The 24,901-nt window shown below is 43.4% G+C and overlaps 1 protein-coding gene across 1 annotated transcript in view; it reads right to left on the bottom strand.

Moving 5' to 3' along the window:
- The window catches only part of ZFYVE28 (zinc finger FYVE-type containing 28), a 2,243,904-nt gene that overhangs the window by 1,059,663 nt on the left and 1,159,340 nt on the right, over positions 1–24,901 (bottom strand). The window lies entirely within an intron of this gene.

Raw genomic sequence — 24,901 nt, 5'->3', positions numbered from 1 at the left:
CATCCTCAGACCAATGGATTAGCAGAGCGTGTAGTTCAAAGTGCGAAATGACTGTTAGAGAAACCCAAGAGAGATGGTAAGATGTTTTTCTTAACCTACTCAATCTCAGAAGCATACCCTGAGATAACTTATTTGGCTCACCACCTCAGAGATTAATGTCTAGACAGACCAGAACAACCTTGCCATTCAGTAAACAACTATTGATTCCAAATGCTAAGAACAACAGAGTTGTCAAGACTCAACTTTTGAAAAATAGCAGTTACAAAAGTTGTACTACGACAAATCTAGCAAACCTCTTAGACTATTAAGACAAGGAGAGAGAAAGAATGCAAACATGTAAAGGATATGACTGAGTGGGAATTAACAAAAATATCTGTGAAGAACTGAGATCTTACAGTGCACAATCAGAAGAAATGGATTTCAGAAGGAACTAAAGATGCATACTTCCAGTCTCAGAACCAGTGACGCAGCAAACTGTCTGTGCCAAAGACTCTTTCTCAGAGTGACCCTACACTTGTTCAGATTTTGGAGGACAGTGTACTTACCTCGAATAATCCTAATGCAATTCCCAAAGTTCCTATTAAGAAGAATTCCCCAGAGACTGTCCCTGTTGCTAAGCCCAGTCAAAGTTTTTATGTAATCAGATAGGGAAGAATTTCCAGACCCAACCAAAAATGCATAGCGACCTGGACTTGAGTTCTGATTTGTTATTAAAACTGAAATGTTATCTAGCATGTAGATTGTCTTGTTATCCTATTGCATGTCAAACAAATCAAAGAGGGAGGATGTAGATTACTGAGTGTATTGTTCCTTTTCAGCCACTGTAGTTAGACAGCACATGCATGTTAAGTACTGAACATGGGAAAGAACAGTGCCTTTTGTTCGGTCAGCCAGAGTGAATACAGTCATGAATGGAAACCCACTCATTACTTCAAACACACTCGCATGTGCATCAGTTAGCTTACATACAAGTTCTAATTAGAATTCCTGGCATGGCATCCTTGGATGACACAGTGGTGCAGCGGTAACGTTGTTGCCTCAAAGTAAGAGGTTCTCCGGTTCAATTCTTGGCTGGGGTGCATTGTGTGTGGAGTCTGCATGTCCTCCCTGCATTCGTGTGGGTTTCCTCTGGGTGCTCCAGTTTCCTCCCACGTTACAAAGACAAGCATCTGGAGCATATCTCCCCAGGCCTCCGCTGAAAATTGGCTTTGTTCCAAGTCAGACTTTCCTGGTTAACAAATGTTAAAATTAAAAAAAAATGTTTAAGTTTAATAAATATCTTGAACCAATAAATCACTTCATCATCTCTTTTGAATGCATGAGACAAATGACAGCAATCAAAACAATTTAGAATAAACGATGAAAAATCCAACATGGCAATATTTGAAAGTTATGTACTTACCACTGTGACAGATTTGAAGGATTGTGGTTCACCCTCCTCACTGTAATTATGCTGGGTTAGGATGGGTAAGTAATTATATATTACTTATGTAAAGGCAAAACTGTTAAATTAACATAAGGGTTATATTTTCATTGATTTGGCAAGAAAATAACCAACTAATCAACTGAGGCACCAAATCTCAGTCTTCTTGGCACTAATCTAAATTTTCCCAGGCTTCAACTCCCTCCGTTTACCCATAGTATGCGCCTCTTCATTCCACAGATCTCAGGTGGGCTTCCTGTAAGCAGAACATAGTATGGAAGCTAATACAGGCATAAACAAAATAAAGAATCCCAATCTGCCAACTCCGGGAAAAGGCAGGTAGGAATGTGAGCAGGTTCAGCCATGACCATGCAGATCTGCTGATTCCTTCTATATCACTGTTGCAGTATTCTTGAAGAAAGGGAGGTCCCGTCCCTGGCAACCCGTCGCTCAGCCAGTATGATAAAGCTTGAAAAGGATATTGTTTTCTCTGTACGTCACATTTATGCCCCTTGTACAGAATGTAGGGCATAAAGGGACGTACGGACGCAACTATACAGAAAGAATAGTTGTGTAAAATCTTACCATAACCATACATGTCCTTCTCTTTTATGCTGCAGTATTCTTAGCTTGAGGGATTTACTGTCAAAGACAGTCCTGGTGTTCGGGCAGTATACAAAAAACTTGAACCACTGCAAGGTACATGGGACATCACATGTAGCCCAGCAGCAGGCATCTGCCATAAAAGTGATGTCTGCACATATCACTCTCAGAACTTCTCTGCCACCCATCTGAACACCATCTATGATCTTCAGTCTGCTATCCCGAGTTGTTTGCTGAACATAAGAGTTTTCAGATGAGTGCCCCTTTGGGTTTTTTCTTTTTATTTTTGCTACTGCTTTTCTGCTGTGAGGTTAAATGTCATCCAAAAGGGGCAAATGCCTGTGTGGAAGACAAATTTCACATAAAGACAGCCACGATCAGTGTCTCTGCTGCTTAGGGCCCAACCACATAAGAATAGAAGGACATCTTTTGCAGCCAGTTCGAACACCACTGTTCCATTCTCTGCTTCCATGAGTCTTGCAGAAGATTCAGCTGGACTCCCCAAAAATCTTGCTACTGACTCCCTTTTTGGCTGAGACAGCACTGGTTGCCCCTCTTAATGCATCTGGCCAGGGGCAATCATCACAAGTTACCTCACTGGTTAGATCTCCTCACACAGGACAAGGGGTCTCTCATCCATCCCCACTTGTCCACTCTGCAACTGACATTGTGGGTGATAGGGTTTTGATCCCTTCCAGCACCTCTTTTCTGAAGACGTGCTCAGGGTTTTACAGCAGGCAAGGAAACCCTCAAGCAGAAAATCTTATATGTCCAAAGGGAAGAGATTTTCGGTCTGGTGCCATGCTCATAACCAGGACCCTTTTTCAGCGAGGTCCCTTTGGTCCTCTTATTTGTCACAGTTGCTCCAGTCTGGCTTGGCCTATTCTTCTGTGAAGGCCCATTCGTCAGACATTTCTGTATGTCTGACCTTGACTTCTCCTTTGACTTCTTTTTTTGAGGTCAAACAATTTCTTAAAGGCATCCTGCATATTATGCCTCCAAGACAACCTATTCTTCCTCCTTGGGACCTTAATTTTTGTTCTGGAAAAAATTGACTCGGGCTCCTGTTGAGCCAGCAGTTTCTGCTTCTTTGCAACAATGTATCTGGAAGACTGTTTTGTTGCTGGCTCTTACTTCCGCTCAGAGGGTTTCTGAGCTCTAGGCCATTATGGCCATTCCTCCTTTTTTGTTTTTTTCACAGGGACAAGGTATCCCTTCGTACTTATCCTTTTTTTATGCCCAAGCTAATCAATGAGTTGTCCTTAAATCAGTCAGTACAACTCCCTTCTTTTTTTCCCCGTTTTCCTCAGTCTGCTACCAAGAGGGTCATACATACCTTATATTTGCACAGACAGCTCAGGTACTATTTGGATAAAACTAGGACTATTTAAGTCTGATCAGCTTTTTGTTTCCTTTCGTCCCAGGTCTTTCAGTTTGGCTGTTTCTAAGGAAACCGCCTCCTCCTGGATAGCAAATTACTTTTTGATATTCTTTTCATGGAAAGCCTCTGTCTGCCTCCATTACAGCTCATTCTACTATGGCTATTGCCTCTTCTGGTGCCTTCTTTAAGGAGTTTTACACCAACTCCATCCGTGAAGCTGCTACTTGGCCTTCAGTGCATACCTTTAATAAGCATAAATTGGATATGGTTTCTAGGGCCAGGGCAGATTTTGCTGACACCATTTTACGTGGGTTTGTTGAGGGCTCTTCTCAGCCCTCCATCTCGTACTCTGTTTTTTGAGCTTTTGTACTCTCCCTTCCTTCAAAAATACTGCAACAGTGATATAGAAGGACAAAGTACAGTTGTGTAAAATCTTACCATAAGAGTAGATGCCTTCCCTTCACTGTTGCAGTATTCCCTCCCGCCCTCCAATCCCCTCTTCTTTATTCTGAATTTCTTTCCTTCTAGATGTGCATGGACTCCTTTATCCTATGATGATCTCTTTTGGGGCAATTCAGTTCTGGGTAGCTGTGTCCATACATCCGTTTTACACCCTACAATCTGTATGAGGAGCATAAATATGACATATGGAGCAAACAAGATACTTTTCAAGCTTTATCATACTGGCCAAGTGACAGGTGGCCTGGGACGGGACATCCCTTTCTTCAAGAATAATGCAACAGTAAACAGAAGGACATCTACTGTTAAGGTAAGATTTTACACAACTGCACTTTATTGTAAGTCTATAACTTACAGGTCCGACAATCAAACTTGCTCACTTAACGGTGATCTAACAAGAAAGACACCCTTAGAAAGGCCTTAAAGCCTTAAGCAAAGGTGGTGACAATTGCTGAAACACTAGGTGAAGCCAGGGGACGACTGACATAACATGTGGACTTTAAAGGAAGAATTGCTCATGCCTATATCCAAGTTTTACAGGAACTGGAGAAAAAAAGGAATCCAACTCTGTCTAAAGCCCACACTGAAAATATGATATACAAAACATGTACATTGCAAAATTCAGAACATACTATGCTTTTTGGCAATCAGGTGACAGGAGGGCTCTGACTATCTTCTTGTCAGGATATGCTATGCCCCTGATCATAAGTAGAATTGGAGAAACCACATAATTAACATTACAGCTTTAAGGTGCCAAGTAAACCTTGTCAGGCAGGTGTGTTACCAGGGTTTTTAAAGTCCTCAACCCAAGAGGCTTCTCCAGAAGGTGTCTGCTCTTGAAAATGTTTCAGTTACCCTAGGATTGAAAAATCCATGGTGACAACTGGCTGGGGGTTGGGAATACGGAAGGGACTGTGCAGGAAAATTCTGATGTCAAAATGTCACCATGCCTGATGCCTCCTATGCACCATGGGAAATTCTGATCTGACATTAGGTCTACATAATATCTTCACGGAGTCCATACAGCCCAGCGGAGGATTATGGACCCATGATCTTCAATGCCTCGAAGCATGTGAATTTTAACACTGCTCTGGCAAGGTAAATGATGGATAAAGTTTGAAAGATTAAAGGAATTTATTTTATTTGTATTTATTTTCTGGAGAGTACTGATCTCTATAGAACTTTTTCAGACTCGGCCTAGGGGCCCAACTCTGAATCACATAGCTGGGCAACAGAGCCTAAGGAAATCGAACCTTGTACAATACTTTCTGATGGAAAGTAGGCTTTACAAAGAAAGTTATTCAGTGAACAACATATAAATGTTATCTGCCTGGGCCACATCTGAAACTTGTCAAAACCTGACATTATCCTCATGGACTGGAACTGCTAAAGGACAAAATCTTATGCGGAAATAACATTCTCTGCAGGCAGGAGTGGCCTTAGGTCAACTGGTTCCCTAGGCAAAAGGGTTCCAGGGTGCCCTCATCTCACACAACTCAGTGCCCCCCCATCCTGGTCTACCTACACCAAATAAATACTAGAAACGTGCCCGTGCTACAGCGGTGCCCTAGGCAGCTGCCTAGTTGGCTTATGCCTGAGGCTGGCTATGTCTTCAGGCATAGCAGCTAGAAGCAAGTCAGCAAGGTAAAGAAAGACTAACTGCTTGCAGCCTCTTGGTCCTTGTGACTGCTGTCAGATATTTCATGAGTACTCTGGGGCAGAAGATAGCCCAAAAATTACTGCTTAAAACGGTTAACAGGCTCTCATATACAATCTACTTGAATCCTTAGCTGCCTTTATATGTAAGTATGCATACTGAAGGTCCAAACAGTACACCCAAACACATTTTAGCAAGTAAAGAAAGCACAGTTGTGTCTCACTTACCATAACTGTAGCTGTTCCAGTAGATCAATGCTGCAGCACTGATTTTTGTGTCCTCCTGCCATGCAGAAGCCAGTGACCATTCCAATTTCCCGAGTCTTTACATCACTCCTAGCTGACAGACATCTAAAGATTGTCATCTGGATGTCAGGGTACAAGAAGGGCATCCAATGGCACCATCTTCAAGTCTTTCTAAGCAGTAAAGGGCAGTCTGATGCTTGAGGGTGTCTCAGTCTTCCCAGTTGTCAGAATTTAAGTGAAAAGGAGGGGAAAAGAAAAAAGCATAAGAGGCAAATTGGGAGGAGGGCGATAACAGGACTATCTGCAGAAAAGCTCCTCTACCCCATGCACCCAGCAATGGGTAGACAACAGAGCTCATCCATGTGCAAGTCACCATAGGTAAGGTCTCTCACCATATCATGGCTAGCTACAGGTCACAGTCTATGCCCCTAGAGTCTCACAAATCTTACCCAAGCCTAGTAGAGGCATTTACCATCCAACCAAGCACATTATTCATTATTCATGTGACTAACTACACCTCTATAGAATGGGAACTGTACACTGTTTCAAACTCACAGGCACAACTCTTCCTGGACTTTAACACAAACACCCTGGATCAGACAGTGCATGTTCCAACCAGGGGATCAAACATACTGAACCTCCTACTCACCATGTGACATCATGCCCCCCATGTCATGTTACACTAGTGAGGTTGGATCACAACACTGTCTCATTTGAAGCAAAAAAAAAATCAACCCAGGAAAATCCAGCTAAACCAGTAATAGTTAGGCAGTATTCAAAGGCAAACTACATCTTATTAAGTGACAGTTTGTCAAAATTAAGGCGCCTCCCAATACAGTGATCACACTTACCTATGCAGAATTATTCACAGAGTCACTACACAAACAACTGATGGCACAGAGGCTGCAGCACATACTAGACAAACCCAAAACAAACACAAAAACAAGCCCCTCTGGTAGAATTCTTATCTACACAAGGTATACAACAAAAGAAAACTTGCAGTCAAATATCAGGAAAAGCAACTCCATTAAAGATAAGATCTGTCTTATACAACTAAACAAGAAACTAAGAGGTCTAATTAAATCCAACAAGGCCGGCTATGAAGTCAGATTAGCCTCACAGGCTACAGGCAATCAGAAGGCCTTCTTCAGCTATGTCCAGAACCTTATAGTGCCTTTTTTAGGCAAGGTTCAAATGACAAATTCACCACCGTAACAGGTACAAGCAAGCAAAATCTGAGGGCAATGCTACTCAATGCTAGAAGTCTAAACCTCAAAATGCATTCACTCAAGGCACTCCTTAAAATGGAGAACATAGACATCTGTACAGAGACATGGTTCAAAGCTCCAGAGAGCACCCCTGCATTACCAGGCCCTAATTCATGCCACACCTTTCGGCCACCTGACCTGGACAGAAACACTAAAGGCAGAGGTGTGTCCATATTCATTAAGGATATCCACACCTCCAGGCTAGTTGCTCAGCATAATGCAGCCGAGACTATCCAAGTGAAATTAACTCTGGGAAAGACCACAATCCAAACTGTAACTTGCTGCAGATCCTCCACCATGCTCCAGGATTCCCACTACTCATTTCTTGATACACTGGAAAATATTAGGGTACAACCCAACACCCTCATAATGGACAATTTCAACTACCCCACAATTAACTGGGAAAACTACTCATGTACCAATTCTTTTGCTCAACGTTTTCTGGAATTCATAAATTCCAATGCCTTGGATCAACCAGGGGCAGCAATATCCTAGACCTGGTCATTAACAACATGGGTGATCGGTGTTCCACACCAGAGGTCAATTCCTCATTGGTCAGATCCAACCACAAGCTAATCACCCTATTAGGGAAACCACCATAAAAAATTTCTCCAAAGCCAACTTCACGCTTCTTAAGACAGAAGTGGCAAACTTCACGACACCCATGCAGACTAACAATAAAATATGGCTTCTGAATCCTACACAAATGCACTTTATAAGCACTTACATGAGTGCATGGATCATGCTATCCCTAACAGAACCAAGATGCTATCCTCCAAAAAAAGGAAGCAAATCTGGTGGTCCCCTGCCATATACAAACTCTGCAACAGAAGAAAGAAACTGTTGCAAAAAAGAGTAAAATCCCATGATTGGAGGAACTCCCTGGTCAGCCTCAGTAAGTAGCTGAGATCCCTCATAAAATCATCCAAAGCTAGTTACAAAAACAAAATCGCCACTGATTCTAAAGACAACCATAAAGCATTCTATAGCTATGTCAAGAATCTCAATGGCAACACACAGATCTGCTCTGAGTTATGGCACAATGGCACTAAATATACAATCGTGGCAGATAGGTTCAGTGCTAACTTTATCCCTCTCTCACCCCCTAAAGGGGACATCTCTATACTGGAAGAATGCAAAGTTCCTGTAATCACGGCTGCACAGGTAAAAACCACACTCTCCAAAGCAAAGAACACAGCATCCATGGGACCTGACAACATCCCAGGCTGCATTCTACATGAACTACAGAATGAACTGGAACCCCACCTAAGCACCATGTTCAATCATAGCCTCACCTCAGGCTTTGTGCCCACTGAATAGTGCACAGCGATGGTGATCCCATTCCACAAAGGGGGAGCCACCACGGACCCCGGGAACTAAATCCCTATTAGCCAAACGAGCCTGGTCTGCAAGGCCATGGAACATATCATCATGTAACTTATAAACAAAGACACTGGTAATCTCCAAACGCTGGACCCCACCCAGTTCAGGTTTGTAAAAGGCAGATCATGTCTCCTAAACCTGATAGACTTCTTTGAAGCAGTCACCAAATCCCTAGACGAGGGTAAGGTGGTTCACACAGCCTACCTAGACCTCGCCAAGGCTTTTGACACCCACTCTGGAATTATAGATAAACTCACTCAACTAAGTACAAATCCCTATGTCACAAGATGGGTTGCCAACTGGCTCACTGACAAAACCCACACTGTGAAAGTAGCAGACTCCAATCCGACCTTCAGACCAGTGACAAGTGGAGTACCACAGGGTTCAGTCCTGGGTCCTCTCCTGTTTTGGTATCTACTTTTCTGAAGTACAGGCTAACACAGAAGGTCTTTGGCTAACAAAGTTCGCAGAAGACTGCAAACTAGGAGCCATAATCAAAACTCCTAATGATGTGGACATCCTACAAAACGGTCTCACTGAGACAGATGCCTGGTGTCAAGGCCATGGCCTCAAGCTCAATGTCAAAAAGTGCATTGTCATCCCCCATTTGGTAAAAACTCTGTACCCATGAGCTACCACATAGATGGTAGTCTACTTAACACTGAAAGTGTGATGAGACCTTGGGACACAGGTGGACAGCAGTCTCTCCTTTGATAATCACATTGTCACAGTCAGGAAATCCTTCTACATGGCACACCTCATCACAAAAGGTTTCTCATCCAGGAAAAAAAGAAGTCATTGTTCCTCTCTACTCGTCACTCATTAGACCCATTAGAGTATAACACCCCTTTTGGTATGTACCTCATAAGACATCTACAACAACTGGAAAGGCAGCAGAAATACCTCACAAAAAGGATTACTGACCTCAAACAGATGCCCTACGCAGACCATCTCAAAAAACACCAGCTTTACTCCATCGCATATGGCCTACTCAGAGGTGATCTCTGCCTAACATACAAAGCTATGTCAAACCCAGAGCTGGTGGATATGCTCCACTTAAAGAAATCCCAATCCCTGCGAGCTACACGCTCTAGGGACCTAAACCTTGTCACCACAATAAACAGAACATGCTGGAGGGATAGATTCCTGTCCCAGAGACTTCCCATACTCTGGAACAAACTACCTATTTATATCAAACAATTCTCCTCATTAGCACTCAAGAAAAATCTTGATGACTGGATGTGAAATAGGAAATTCACCCCAGGGATCACCTCTGGGGTTCTGCTCAACAGGGGCATAGGAAAATAATTTCTTGGGTGGCGAAAGCCAGGGTACCTTTTTGGCTCGGTTTATATAGGCCCTAGGGCCAATAGCCTAGTACCTACCTATAAACCTTAGAAGTAACACACAACAGTGTGCTGAACTAGTGGTGAACAGTACCAACACCAATCAGAGTGACAAAGCAAATCTATTGGCTGATGAATTCAGCTCAACCTCACCCCCTACCCAAAGGGCCAACAGGTGAAAACCCCTCCAACATACTTCCCCCAGCTATGAGCAGGGACCAGGTGCTAGAAGCACTTGCTAAAGCCAAGAACACCACCTTCATGGTTCCTGACAACATCCTGGCTAGCTCCTGAACAGTCTAAAACATGATAGATCAGGACCACTTTAGGAACTCCAACTACAGCTTTGAAAAATGCTACATTCCAAGTGAATGGGGGACCACAACAGTCATTTTCCTCCATAAAGGAGGACCATCAACTGACCGAGGGAACTACAGACACATCAGTCTAACAAGGCTAATATGGAAAGCCATGAAATGAATTATTATAAAAATAATAAATAAGGACATTGGCAACCTACAGACACTGGACCCATTCCAATTTAGCTTTGCTAAGGGAAGGCCATGTCTACTTAACCTGGCAGACTTCTTTGAAAGGGTCACCAAGGCAATGGACGAGGGAAAAACAGTGCATACATATCTTAACCTGACTAAGGGATCTGATACAATACTACACTCAGGCATTGTTGACCAGCTCTCTGAGCTAGATGTAAACCCTTGCATAACTCGAATTGCTGGCTGGCCCTCAGACAGTACCCTAAGTCAGGACCAGTAACGCCACCTCCACCAAGAGACTGGTCACCAGTGGTGTACCCCAGGGCTCCATGTTGAGCCCGCTCCTATTTGGTATCTTCGTCTCAGAACTCAAGCCTAATGTTAATTGCCTCTGGCTCATCGAATTTACAGATGACTGAATTGGGAGCTACTGTAGATCCACTCTCCACCCCAAGACACAAACATCTTGCAAGTGTGTTTGACACAGACAAATGACTGGTGCCAAAGCCATAAAATGCAATGTCAGAAAAATGCATTACAATGCCCTTTGGGAAACTGTCAAAGCAAGTTAATTACTTGATAAAACGCCCCCAAAGGTCAACCTAGTAGTAAAGAATCTGGGAGCATATGTAGACAGCAATCTGGCCTTTGACCAACATGTAGCCAAGATAAGAAAATCATTTATATCACCCAACTTACAGGTAAGGATATGGCATCCAGATCCAAGGATGCTAGAGTGTCACTCTACTCAGCCCATATCAGACTTCTCATTGAATACAATACCCCCTTTGGCATATTTCTAACCAGACACTTGCAACAGTTGGAATGTTCACAAAGGCTTTTCATCAGGAGAATTCACAGCATGAATACCTGGTCATACACTGATCACCTAAAGGCAATGTCTCTGTATTTAGTCTCCTACAGGCTGCTGAGAGAGGATCTCTGCCTGGCTTACAGGGCTTCTTCAGACCCAGCCCTGATGGATCTGTTGCACACACACAAAACAAACAGTACTAGAAATACAAGATCCAGGGATCTGAACTTCGCTTATGACAAACAGAATGCGCAGAAGAGAGAATCATGTCTTCCAAGGACCACCACACTATGGAAAAGGCTCCCCATCCATGTAAAACAGAGTTCATCCATGACTCTAATCAAAGGGAACCTTGACAATTGGATGGAAAATCATAAATTTACCCCTAGTCTAGCCTCCACATCCCTTATAGACAGAGGCCACCAATAAAAAAATGTACTATCCTAACACCCCCTACAAATCCTTAGCTACCTGCCTACTAACATTTCCTCTCCTATATGATACTTGGGACCCAAATGTTTTGGAGTGCACACTGATAGACTTGTAAGGGTCCTTCTGGCTGTTGGCCTAGTAACAACCTATGAACAAGTGGTCAGTAGATACGGGTGGGAGTATGTACTGCAACACTGATCTACTTGCACATGAAAAATTATGCTAAGTGGGATACACCTGTATTATGTTCTTCGTAATCAATGTTGCAGTACTGATTTTTGGCAGGACTGCCAAAGCTAAAAGTTGGGTAGTGTGTCATCTGTATGACCTCAGGAAATAAGATTTTGCAGAATGGCAGAAATGGAACCTGCTCTAGCACTGGAGACATTGCCTAGGTTATAGTGATTTGTAAACATGTAAACTGAGCTCCATGTGGCTGCCTCTAAAATGGCCTGGGTGGGAACTCCCTTGAGGAAAGTCACACCATGTATTGGGGGCTTTAATATCCTCTATGGTTCTGAAAGCACTGAGATGAGATACATTTCTGGGCAATAATGCATTTATTCATTCATTCATTCAATTGATGTCAAGGAAGCATCGTAGGTGTGCACAGTCACAACAGTGGCTGTAACTGATGTGTGTGTGTGTGTGTGTGTGTGTCAGCACACAATGGGCAGAGTTCTCAGATGTCCACAATTCTGCCTCACGTTTTTGGTATGCCCCTCATAAAATGATTAGGTCATGGCTACAATTCGGCTCCCAGAAAACAAGAAAACGTACAGACTTGTCTTTTTTTTGTGGACGATTTAAAAGTGTATAGTTCATCAGATGAGGAAATAAAAGTATAACGTCAAGTGATCAAACTTTTTCAAATGATATAAGAAAGTAATTTGGTCTTGATAAACGTGCAAAAACAATCTTTAAAGCAGGAAAGCTGCAGTACCAAGAAAACTTCAGCCTGGAACAAGAACGTGATATAAAAGAACTTGAGCAAGAGGGAATGTATAAATACTTGGGAACTGATGAAGGATAAGCAAGAACAAGTGCGAATAAAACTTAGTAAGGAACATTTTAGAAGACTAAAATTAATACTGAGAACAGTGTTGACATCTAGGAACAAAGTCCAAGCTATAAACTGATTTGCTCTTCCTGTCCTAACTTACAGTTTTGGAGTGACTGACTGGTCCCAAAAGGTGATGGACCGAATACCAAGACTATATAGTCCCCATTCTGAAGGAAGTATGGGCCTCTTTGAAAGTGATTACATGTATAGATCTGAAATTGTAGGACTGCATACATATCTGCTGACTTTGCAAGACCCAAACGTTGTGAAAGTTTTAAAACATGAGAAGAATAAGTCTAAGATGACTTCCCTGCGTAGTATACCAAAAGCATACTGCAGATACAGATCAGGCAGCAAATGAATGTGCCAAAAAAGCAAAAAAGAATATAAGGTGAAGGATCAGATGAGAAGCCAAGAAATGTGGAAAATGCAGAAATATAGCTGCAAGTATAGAAAACTCTTGGAACAACCTCATATTAAGGAGAGGTGAATTTAAACCACAAAATGAAAAGTTAATAGTGGCGGCCCAAGATTGTAAACCAACGTGTACAAAGTCACCAAGTCCAATGAACATGTGGGTGAAACAGAAAAATGTATTTTTTTATAAAACAGAATTGGAAACAGTCACATCTTGTTGCTGGTTGTGATACACTAATGGCAGAAGGACTGTATACTGAAAGGCAGAATAATGTAGAAAGGCTATTGCATTCGGGATTGTGCAAACATTATAATACTGAAGTAACTGAAAAACATTGGAAACATGAGTCACAAAGCATTACAGAAAATTATGAAAATTATATCACATGGAATCACCCATTACAAACAGTTCAAAAAATAGATGTGAGAAAAAAAGAAGTTATGTACTCACCATAACGTTCCATCAGTGTAGTTAGACTTCATTTGTCAGCAACCTGTGGGTTCCGGATCCAATAGGGATCCGAGCCGGCAGCTTACCAAGCTAAAGATCCGAGCTCCAAGTTCCTCCCCCTTACCCATACTACACTGCAACCTCCTTCCAAGCCTCAGATCGAGTTTGCAACCCACTGCGTGACACACAACCTAAGATATCAAAAACCTGACCCGAACACATACACCAGGCTCGTCAAACTCAGGACATCAAGCCCAAATAGAGAATAAACCACCAAGGTCAGGGGGAGGGAAGGTTGCTGACAAATGAAGTCTAACTACTCAGATGGAACGTTATGGTGAGGACATAACTTTTTTATCTAAAGTAGTTAACTTCATTTGATCATCAACCTGTGGGACAGAGTCCCCAGCTACCCGAAATCTTGGGAGGCCCTTAAGGAAGAATATTCCGGAGCACTGCAGAGCCAAAGGAAGCCCTTCCTCTAGACACCATATCCAGCTTATAATGAGTAATAAAAGTGAGAGAGGAAGCCCAGGTAGCTGCTGAACAAATATCATCCAGGGAAACTCTAGACCAGAATGCACAGAAGTAGCCATAGAATGTGTAGAATGAGCATGAACCTCTTCTGGTTCTGGTAATCCAAGTTTTTTATATGCTTCTAAAATACAAAGCGAAATCCATTTAGTGAGAGTCACCTTCAAAACTGGTTTCCCTAAAAAGGGTTTAGCAAAGGAAACAAAATAGATCAGATTTACGGAAATGTTTGGACCTATGTAAGTAAAAACGTAACTTCCTGTGAACATCCAGCAAATGAAGTTTGTATTCCCCTTTATTTTGAAAATTAGGGAAAAATACAGGCAAATTAATAGACTGATTAATATTTGATTCCGAAGCAACTTTAGAAAGAAAAGATGGGTTAGTCCTGAGAGACACCCTATCCTTATGAAAAACTACGTACGGGGGTTTCATACATAGCGCTTGAAGCTCTGACACTCTCCTGGCTGAAGTGATTGCTACCAGAAAGGTGGTCTTCGACAACAAGAATTTCAAGTCAACTGATGCTGCAGGCTCGAACAGGGGCACAACTAAGGTCTGAAGAACCAATGTCAAATTCCACGGATGGGAAGGACTTTTGATAGGAGGTCTCAGAAGAAAAGTACCTTTAATAAAGGTCTTGCAAATTCTGGCAGCAGCTAGAGAACCTGAATTTTCCCCTATGTGAAAATGGGATATAGCCATCAGCTGGACATTCACTGTGGAAGAGCTGGCCCCTTGCTGGAAAAATATGAGACAAAAAGTCTAACACTCCTGGAACTGGAGTGGTAAAAGGATCCAGATTTCTCTGTGAAGCCCAAATGGAAAAATGTTTCTATTTACTACTGTACATTTTTCTGGTAGAGGACTTTTGTGCCGTTACCAGAATGGATTTAACTGGGGAAGAGATAAGGGAGTCCTGGCAACTAATGGAACTGAAGCAACCAAGCTGTGAGCTTGAGGCTGTCCAGATTGGGAGGAGGAATTCCTAAGGGATGACGAATGAGATCAGGAATGGGATCCAAAATCCAGGGTGGAGCTAGAAGATGAGACCGTAGGCAAGGGAACCAAACTTGACGAGGCCAGAATGGGGCTATGAGGATAACCCTGTTCCCCAACCGACGAGCTTTCTGTAAGAATTTTGTCATGAGAGGAAGCAGGGATACGCATAAAGATGACCAGGTGGCCAAGCATGGACAAGAGTGTCGCTAGGGACTTCCACTGCTGAGGGAATCAGAGCGAAAAACTCACTGCACTTTGCATTGGATGGCGATGCGAAGAGATCGCAGCAAGGCTGACCCCACCTATGGAAGATCTGTTCCGCTACATAAGGGTTCAGAGACCACTCAGAAGATGAAAGGATAGTCCTGCTCAATTTGTCTGCCAAAATGTTGGACCGACCCGGGATGTGCATTGCTATCAGAAAATTGTTGGTGGAGATCACCTATTCCCACACTCTCATGGCCTCTCGACACAGTGGATAGGACCTGGTTCCCCCATTTGTTGATGTACCAGACCACTGACATGTCTGACTGGATTGCAATAGTTCCCAGAGGAAGAGAGGTGTGAAGGGCCTGCAACGCTAAAAGGACTGCTTTCATCTCTAGAACATTGATATGCAGAATGGTCTTGCTCGGGGTCCACGTGCCTTGGACATTCCTGCCCAAGCAATGCCCCCCCATCCTAAGCGGGAGGCGTCCGTGGTCACCGTGGCTTGGGTCGGAGGCGGGTGTCCTACTTGCGGATCCTGGGATTGAAGCCACCACATGAGAGAAGCTTTGCACACTTTGCTTAGAGGAATCGAAAAGTCTAGAGACTGATACAGTAGAGACCACTGAACTTGTAACGTCCACTGTAACACTCTCATATGCAGACGTGCACAAGTAACCAGATTTATAGCTGCTGCTAGGACTCTCAGGACTAACTCCGCTGGGGGTACAGGTGTCTGAAGAAGCGCCAACACATGAAGGGCCAGGCTGCGAAGTCTGTCTGGGGTCAAAAATATCCTGGCCTGAAGAGAATCTATTCTTGCTCCTATGAAGTCTAGAATTTGAACATGTTGAAGAGAAGACTTCTTGAGTTTTATTGTAATACCCAGCCGATTCGACAACTGAAGAAAAAAGTTTCTGGCTAGTACAAGTTGATGCCTGGTGGGGGCGGTGAGAAGCCAGTCATCCAGGTACGGGAAGATCTGAATGCCCTGAAGCCTCAGGTGGGCCGCTACAACTGCCATGACCTTGGTAAACACCCTTGGCGCTGTGGTGAGACCAAAGGGTAGGACCCTGAACTGGTAGTGACTGGCTTCTAGCCGAAAGCAGAGGAACCTCCTGGATCACCTGTCCATCAGGATATGGTAGTACGCATCCTTGAGGTCTATCGAGCACATCCAGTCTTCCTCCTGCAAGAACGGCAGGATGGATTGTAAAGTGACCATCTGGAACTTCTTCTTGGCAACGGACAGGTTCATTGTGGATAGGTCGAGAATCGGCCTCAAGTCCCCTGTCCTTTTTGGCACCAAAAAGAAACTGAAATAGATGCCTGATCCGGACTGGTCTGGGGGCACTAGCTGGGTTGCTCTTTTGTCTAGCAGCTTTTTTATTTCCAAAGCTGTCGCCTCCCTTTGAGCGGCTGGGACGTCTTGGAGGCGCCTTGTGGATAGGGGACTGTTTATGAAGGGAACAGAATAGCCTCTGGATATTATTCGAAGCACCCAGCGATCTGACGTGATGGACTCCCACTGGGCTAGGTGCCTCAAAAAACGCCTCCCGACTGCCTCCAGAGAGGAGCAGTCGGGCAACCCCTCAGGGCTGCTGTGTGGGTCAGTCGGAAAAGGGTTCAAGTGACCCAAAGTTCTTCAGTCCCCCTCTGCCTCTGGGCCGGCGTCCACCCTGTCCCCCCTCTGCCTCTAAGGGTGGAGGAGGAGTCCGAAGCGTTCCGGGACTGCTGAGACTTCTGGAACCACAACTTCTTCTGCCCCCACTGGTTCCTGGAGGAGGACCTTTGAGAGTTGGAGAAGCAGATCCTTACAGCATTTTCCCATCCTTTTCGCTCTGGACTAGAGTATCTCGGATGGTCTTCCCAAACAGGGTCGAACCGTCAAAAGGGGCATTAGAGAAGGACACCTTGAAAGGTTCCAAAAAATCGCAAAGTCGGAGCCAGGCATGATGCCTCATGGCAATACCGGACCCGGCTGCCCTAGCGGCTCCCTCAGTGGCATGCAAGAGTAGACGCATGGACGTATTCGAAACAGACTTGAGAGTGGCCATACGAGCCGAGAATGTCCATTTATCCTCGGCCGAAATGAACTCCAGGGGAGACTCCATATACTCTTTCACAAGGTCACGGTGAAGTCTAATAACATGGGCCATGTAATTCAGCACCCTTATATATAGCAAAGGTAGCTGAAGCAAACGTCCGGTTTCCAAGACGATCCATCGCCCTAGACTCCTTGCCCGGAGGATGAACCGAGGAACTTTCCTGGGCCAGTTTCTTTTTGGTGGCCGCCACCACCATGGCATCAACTGGGGAACCCTTACTCCAAGTGGGCTTGTCAGCAGGAGCGCTCAATACTTTGTCTGGTCATTTGGGTATTGGGTCTACAGTGTCCGGTTCCTTCCAAGCTCTGGTGGCAATGAGGTCCACCAGAGGGTCAGCCAGGGGGGGACACCCAAGAGGTAGATGGGCCTGTGAATGCCTCCAGAAATACCGACTCGTCCGAGGAAAGTTTTTGGGTGGACCAGCCCCCCCCCCTCGGCGAAGAATTTCCATTATGTCTCCGAAGGAGATGTCTTTGGGGGGTGATCTGGAGGAACCTTCCCCCTCCTCCAAGTCAGTATCTTCAGTGAGGGACTAGGGGGAGTCCATGTGCCTCCTCTTGCAGTGCATTTGCGAGGGTCTCCTTGGGGGAGGGCTCACAAACAGTCTCATATTCCTCAAGGGGAACCGTCTGGGGTGCATTGGACACAGGCTGTCCCTGGGAGGACTGGATGATGGAAGACAAACAGTTGCAAGGGAGCAGGGGTGGACTCAGAGGCAAGAGTGAGGAGGTCTCGATCCTCCAGAGAGAACCCTCTCCACAACATTGAAAGCCAAAGGGGAACTGGCTTCACTGAAACTGGTGGGGCAGGTAGCCGTACCCCTCGGATCCAACGGGGGGATTGGAGCAGAGGCCGGAACAGCTGGACCCAGAGGGATGGTATGCCCCAACCACAACGGGGCCGACGACACACACATCACCTCGGATCAGACACTCAGATCAGATAGTGGATTCGACAAACTCGAGGGCATGACTGACATCGAGATTGGAGGAACCATCGGTGCTGACCCCTTGACTCCGGGGCTCCTCACATCCATGGACTCCGAAACCCGAGGGTGGATCGGAGAAGGAGCTATTGGGGCAAATTTCAGAGCCGAACTCCCCGCTCCAGCTGGGGGGGGGGGGGAGCCAGCAGCACTCCCAACTGCAATTGAGTTTGCAGGAACCTTCTCATCATCCGGTCCATGTTAGCTTCAGAGAGGCTCCTTGTGGATCTTGAGGATGCCACTGACACCGGCCAGGAGGGCCGATACAAGGACAACCTCGAAGCGGGCCAAGACTCCTCCTCCGCCTCCGGGGAGAATCGTGGAGAGCGGAGCAGAGGGGTAAGATGGCCTAGCAACTTTCTCTGGAGTAGAGATCACCTAAGCGGGGGGGTGATGGACCATAGTCCGCTTGCCTCTTGCGACCCCTCTCCCCATCTTTCTCTCTCTCTTTTTCTCTCTCTCTCTCTCCTTTTATTTGTGTTTCTCCTTCCTGGCCTCTCTCTCACCCTGTTTGGAAGTGGGAGTGTGAGTGCCGGACAGGGGAGGAGGGCCAGAAGCCTGAACAGCCAGAGCCGTGGCTGACGAAGATGCTGCAGAAGAGGTGGTTTATTCTGCAGGTAAAAGACCCGCCAGAATCAGCTTGGACCTGTGATCCCGCAGGGCCCGGGGGTTGAATAATGCACATATCTTGCAGCCCGATGTGAGGTGAAGAACCCCTAGACAAACCACGCACAGTGTGTGACCATCGGCCAGCGACAGCTTATGGCCACATTCTGTGCACTTAGAAAACGTCGGCTTTTGTGTCTCCGACATATCTCACTGACTAGGTTAACTAGCCAAGCACGCACAGACACACACACACACACACCATGGGCGGGAAGGGGAGGCCTACACTGGTTGAAAGTTCTAAAACTTTCCTTATGCAAAACCCGAGGATAAAGTGAGGAAAGGGATTAACTGTTTTAACACTCACACAAATCACACAGATTGAAAGTTTGCTGAACAAACTAACTATACCTGCCTGGAACTCAAGGATCCCATGCTGGTGAAGCCGCAGCAAACGAGATCTGAGGATTGGAAGGAGGTTAAAGTGTAGTATGGGTAAGGGGGAGGAGCTTGGAGCTCAGATCTTTAGCTTAGTGAGCTGCTGGATCGGATCCGGAGCCCACAGGTTGATGATCAAATGAAGTTAACTACATCAGATCAAGATATAGTAGTCCATGAAAAGAAGACAAAAGCAGCATTGATCATTGAAACTGGTACACCCAGCGACTATAGTGTTTTACGTACAGACAGACACAAAGTCATAAAATACCAGGATTTGTAGCAGAAATGAGGGCAATGTGGAAGACACCCAGACAGTTCCAACAGTAGTAGGAGCAACAGGTTTTATAAAAAAAAACAATTTACAATCGTACTTAGATTTGTTACTGATACATGTAAACTAAGTATGAATTGCAGGAGTCAATACTGAGCACACTGCAGGTGTTGCAAAGAGCACTGCTGGCTAACATCAAAAACTGAAACAATACTAAATTCATGAACTTTAATCATACTTTGACTTAGGAATGGGGTCCATTCCCATCATGTTATTAGAAACACAAATGACTTGAGAAATTAAATAATAGGGACACATTAAGTGGTTACTGTTTCTCAGAGATAAAGTGATTTTGAACTGACAGTAACACTTTGAGGGGACATTGGAAATTGCCTCATTTCTTTAATTTTTGTTTGTTGTCATTGGGAAAAACACAACTTACCTGATGATACAGCACATGGGAAATTCACCCCGGGGATCACTTCTGTGGCTCTGCTCGACAGGGGCACAGGAAAATAACTTTCTTGGGTGGCGAAAGCCAGGGTACATTTTTTGGCTAGGCTTGTATGGGCCCTAGGGCCGATAGCCTAGTACCTACCTATGTGTTTATATCACACATGCAAAGTAAACAGTGTTGTGCTATCAGGGTCAGCCTGCTTTTGTGCTTAGGAAACTGGGTTTTGTGGTACTATGTGAAAACCCATTAAGACACCACATATGTCTGAAATTAACTTTTTCTCAAACAAGGTCTGGAATATATTTCAGAAAATAATGCAATTGCAGGTGGAGTATTGGGGTAGGATTAAGGTGTTTACCTTACAGACCTAAGGTGCAGGGTTTGACTCTCATATTGGGTTATTGGCTAGGCTTAAAATGACCCACAATGGCAGTTAGCCTAGTACTAACTTATGAACCTTATGTGCAATAGTGTTAGATCGGTTATTTATATAAAATGGTAACCTTGGTAAGTGTTGACCCCTGCTATAATAAAGCCCTGCCCATTCAGTTACTTCCTGCCCCCTCCTCCCTTGCTTTGACGTCACCAGCCACCACAGATTTTTTTTAGGCAGGATAAGCAGAAATGACAACAGTCTGGGTCAAATCTAAATAGTGACACTTGGCAGATTTGTTGTATTTGCTAAGTTGTTGTTGACTTGGTCTAGTCTGAATGAAGCAGAGAGAGAAGGGTGGATATTTCTGCCAGCGCTGATAAAAAAAAATTAAGTTTAAAAGCAAAGAACTAGGAGATCCATTGTTTCTGTCCTGGAATGATCCCAAACAACTGAAAAGAGGTAAATACAGTACCTGAGTTGCATAACAGTACTTGTACAATTACACTGACTCTCTCACCCAAATTTCAAACCCACAACTCATTCCTCAGGGCACATAAAATGGCTGCGCTACCATAGGTGTTTTTAAATGGACTTGTGGACTACTGCAGGGGTTTATTAATAACAACACAACATCTTCTGGTCAGATAAGGATTGGCTGTCTAAAACTCTTGCGGGTCACATAAGCACCAACTGCAAGGTTGCATGTGGACTGCAAGTCACCCAGCTGCCAATCCCTGCATTACAAGAAAACTTCCCAATATAATCAGCATTCTGTTTCAATCTGAGTTTTAAATGAAATGCTTAGCAGCATTCTAGTGTAGCACACATGAAATACTACATGATGACAAGCAATTTACTTTTAAAACCAAAAATGCTGACTGGAAAAAGCAATCAACAAAGCTGTGGTAAACCCTGTTCTAATCGCAGGAACACTGTAATACAGAACATATCAGCTAATAAAACATTATTAATAATGCCATTTCTCTCACTGAGTAAACAAGGGGAAACTAATATTAGTTACATTACCCAAAAAGGGGGATTTACTTAAATCCATGTAACAATAACAAATTACATGTGTAGAGAAAGCAACAGAACTGTCAGGGAATAAAAAATGCAAGTTTCAAAGAATGTGTCAGATACTGCAGTAAACCGATGTACAACACAAGTGTAGTTATACACAAGTGATAAAGCATGTGCAGAACATAAGGTCATTTCACACTCCCATTACCATCCAAAATAATCCCTGCAGACCTACAAAAAATCAGATTATACTCTGCCTTTAATTAACAAAGGCAAGACTTCTTGAAGTAATGCCACTGTCAAAAAATAAATAAATAACACTACCACTTCAGGATCAAGTACACATGGTCAACAGCAAAGGTGACAGCACCTGTGCTAAATTAATGTACCATGCAAGTGTCAACATATACATATCTGCATGTGAAATACACTGCAAAGGTGCCACAGACACATCACAATCAGCAAGAAGACACTGAACAGAACTGAAGTTCCATGACACAATGACAGCATTTTAACAGTATAAGCATTTTCTTTTTTCCCCCCTAAATGTCACTATATAAAAACAATGCATCAAATTTGGATGTGGGAAATGCATATTTACCCAAGGCTAACTTTATCTGGTCAAATGGGCTTCACCATATATCAGCCATAAGTAAAGCATTCATCACCCACACCTGACCATTAAATATTGCTTAATCTGCTCATGAAATACAATTCTGATCAGCTACAATAGTAATGTCTTTCGGCTTTTCCCGGTTAGGGGTCGCCACAGCGGAATGCCAGTCCACTTATGATTGGCAGTAGATTTTTACAGTGCCGAGGTGCCAGCCCGACACCCAACCTTCAACGAAGACACACCCATTCATACACGCACCTACCTGCATGTCTTTAAACGTCACTCGACCATGGAGAGGACATGCAGACTCCACACAGCAGGCACTCCAGCCAAGAATCAAACCGGAGAACCTCTTGCTGTGAGGCAACAATGCTAACCGCTGCACCACCACAGCCTTCTAATGAGCTACAATATAAATCACATATCAGTAAAAGTCTAAATGGGTTAAAGCTCCAACAGTTATGATGTTGTTTTGGTATAAAAATCTGTTCCCTTCCCCAAACATTTTCTTGGCACTAGGATATGACACAGAAGCTGAAATTCTATGAAAAACAGAAGGGCACAATTAAAATTTAATGTTTTATTTTGGTTCTTACTTTTCCAAAGCTTGTGAACTCAGTCACTTAGTTTTTGTAACTTCATGTTTGTGAAAGCTGTTCAAAGATGCCCATTTTCTGGTTTAAACGAATTAGGGTAATTCATTGATTTATCATACATATACCCTGCTACAGACTGCAAGCTTTCATCTAGGGGTTTATCCTTCCAATTTGAAGAAGCCTACAAATAGTATTTAACATTTTAGAAAGGCACTGTAAATCCGAATTTAAATCCTACCTCGGTATATTCAGTACTAGACTCAGTCATATGTTTTGAGACAACTGTAAAGAAAACCCTTCAAAGCTTTTCAGTGTGAACTGGAGCTACAACACAACATTCTAATCCTGGCACAGGACATTTAGCTCATCTCTTCTTTAGAGGTACAATTACCTGTGGAAAATTACATGCAAGCCTGTAAAACATTGTTTTATATTGAGTCTGTGACTTAGGGATTTCATTTGGTTAAAATATATTACATCTATGGAGTCAGACTTTTAAGAACTTGTAGGTGAAAACGCATTCTTTTAGGTTAATAAGTTATTTGCATCTGGGCTTTACTCCTCCTGGTGACATTCCTTCTACATTAGAGAAAGTCATTTCAATTTCTGTGCTGACACTATTGACTTACGGTTCAAATCCAGCTTCAGAACATTCAGTGGTTGTCCTTGTTTTTACAGCACTTTTTTTCTGGAAGATGGTTTAAGGGTGCCCCCCCCCCCCCATACACACAACTCATTTCATTGCTTGATAACTAAAACTTTGCTTTATGTGCTTAGTCGAGCTTAACAGCTCCTCTGGAGTTTAGTAATACAGTACACGCACACACACATATATATATATATATATATATATATATATATATATATATATATATATATATATATATATACATATATATATATATATATATATATATATACATATATGTATATATCCAAACTATGGTTTTATAGTTCATATTCTGACTCTGATCATGGAGAATGAAAGGGCTCTCCCCTGGTTCACCTTTGTTTTCCTCATTAAGCTCAAGTATTTATTGATAAATAGGATTCATTTTTTTCTGAAGATTTTCCTACAGTTAGAAGTGGTATAAAATAAATATTATAAGGATCTACATTTTGTTAAAGTGCTGCTAAGTAGATTACATACCAAATTTAGCTTTGAGTGGAAAGCAGGACTATTCTTGGAAAGGGTTCCTGCTTGTTTCGAACCGTGGCCAAGTTACTGCTGCCACTCTGATTCACAATTGTTTATGTGGTGTGTAACTGTGTAGTTTTCAGGACGTTTACAACCGATAGTCAGCCCTGATGGTCTGAACTCTACTGTTTGGTTTATGGTTCTCATCTTACCTCTAGGCACTTAGTAGTGGATTGTACTTTAAGAGGATAGCAACACTATTCACATGGATCTCCTACCCCTACAGAATGTAGGTCTCCTAAGCTTTTTTTCAAAGTTGGTCAGAATCTTGGGTTGCAGGAACCTGAAAGTATTAGGATAAAGTTTCAAGAGTTCTAACTTCTGTTTAGCTATACAATGAGGTCACTTAAATAGGGGTTTAGCCATACAGGAATAAAGTAAAATCATACCATAATGATAGATGTCCTTCTCTTTACTGCTGCAGTATTCATAACATGAGGGATTCCCTGCCAAGGGTGACCCAATGTCCGGCTAGTATACCAAAGCCTTTTACTACATGCAAGTATGTGGGAAGTCACATGTACGATCCTTGTGTATGTAGGGCATAAATGAGAAGTCCGCACATACTATCCTCAGAACTGAATGCTCCAGAAGGAATGCCAGTCTAAGGAAACAAGGAGGTGAATCATACATCCATAAGAAAAAGTAATACCCAGGGGATTAGGAGGGAGGGATAGAACACTGCAACAGTGAAGAGAAGGACATCTATCGTTATAGTAAATGTTTACACAACTATCCTATGTCCTTCTGTTCTACTGTTGCAGTATTCATAACATGAGGGAGAGTAACAAATGTCATAAAGAAACTTGGCAAGAGGAAGGGCAGTAGAATTCTCTAAAAAAGCCATGAAGAATGGCCCTAGTAAAACTAGCTCTAGCTCTGGAGATTCCATCTAACCTATAGTGTTTGGTGAAGGTATGTACAGAAGTCCATGTAGCTACTTCAAAAATGGAATTAGTGTCCAAACCCTTGAAGATTCACCAGAAGTCACAGCCTTAGTAGAATGAGCCTCAACAGAAAAAGGAATGCTCTTACCATGAGAAAAATA

Source organism: Protopterus annectens, chromosome 2.part1 (genome assembly GCF_019279795.1).
Source record: "Protopterus annectens isolate FY-2018-M chromosome 2.part1, PAN1.0, whole genome shotgun sequence".
NCBI lineage: Eukaryota > Metazoa > Chordata > Ceratodontiformes > Protopteridae > Protopterus > Protopterus annectens.
Note: the sequence above shows the minus strand (reverse complement) of the source record. Positions and strands in the feature narration are given on the sequence as shown.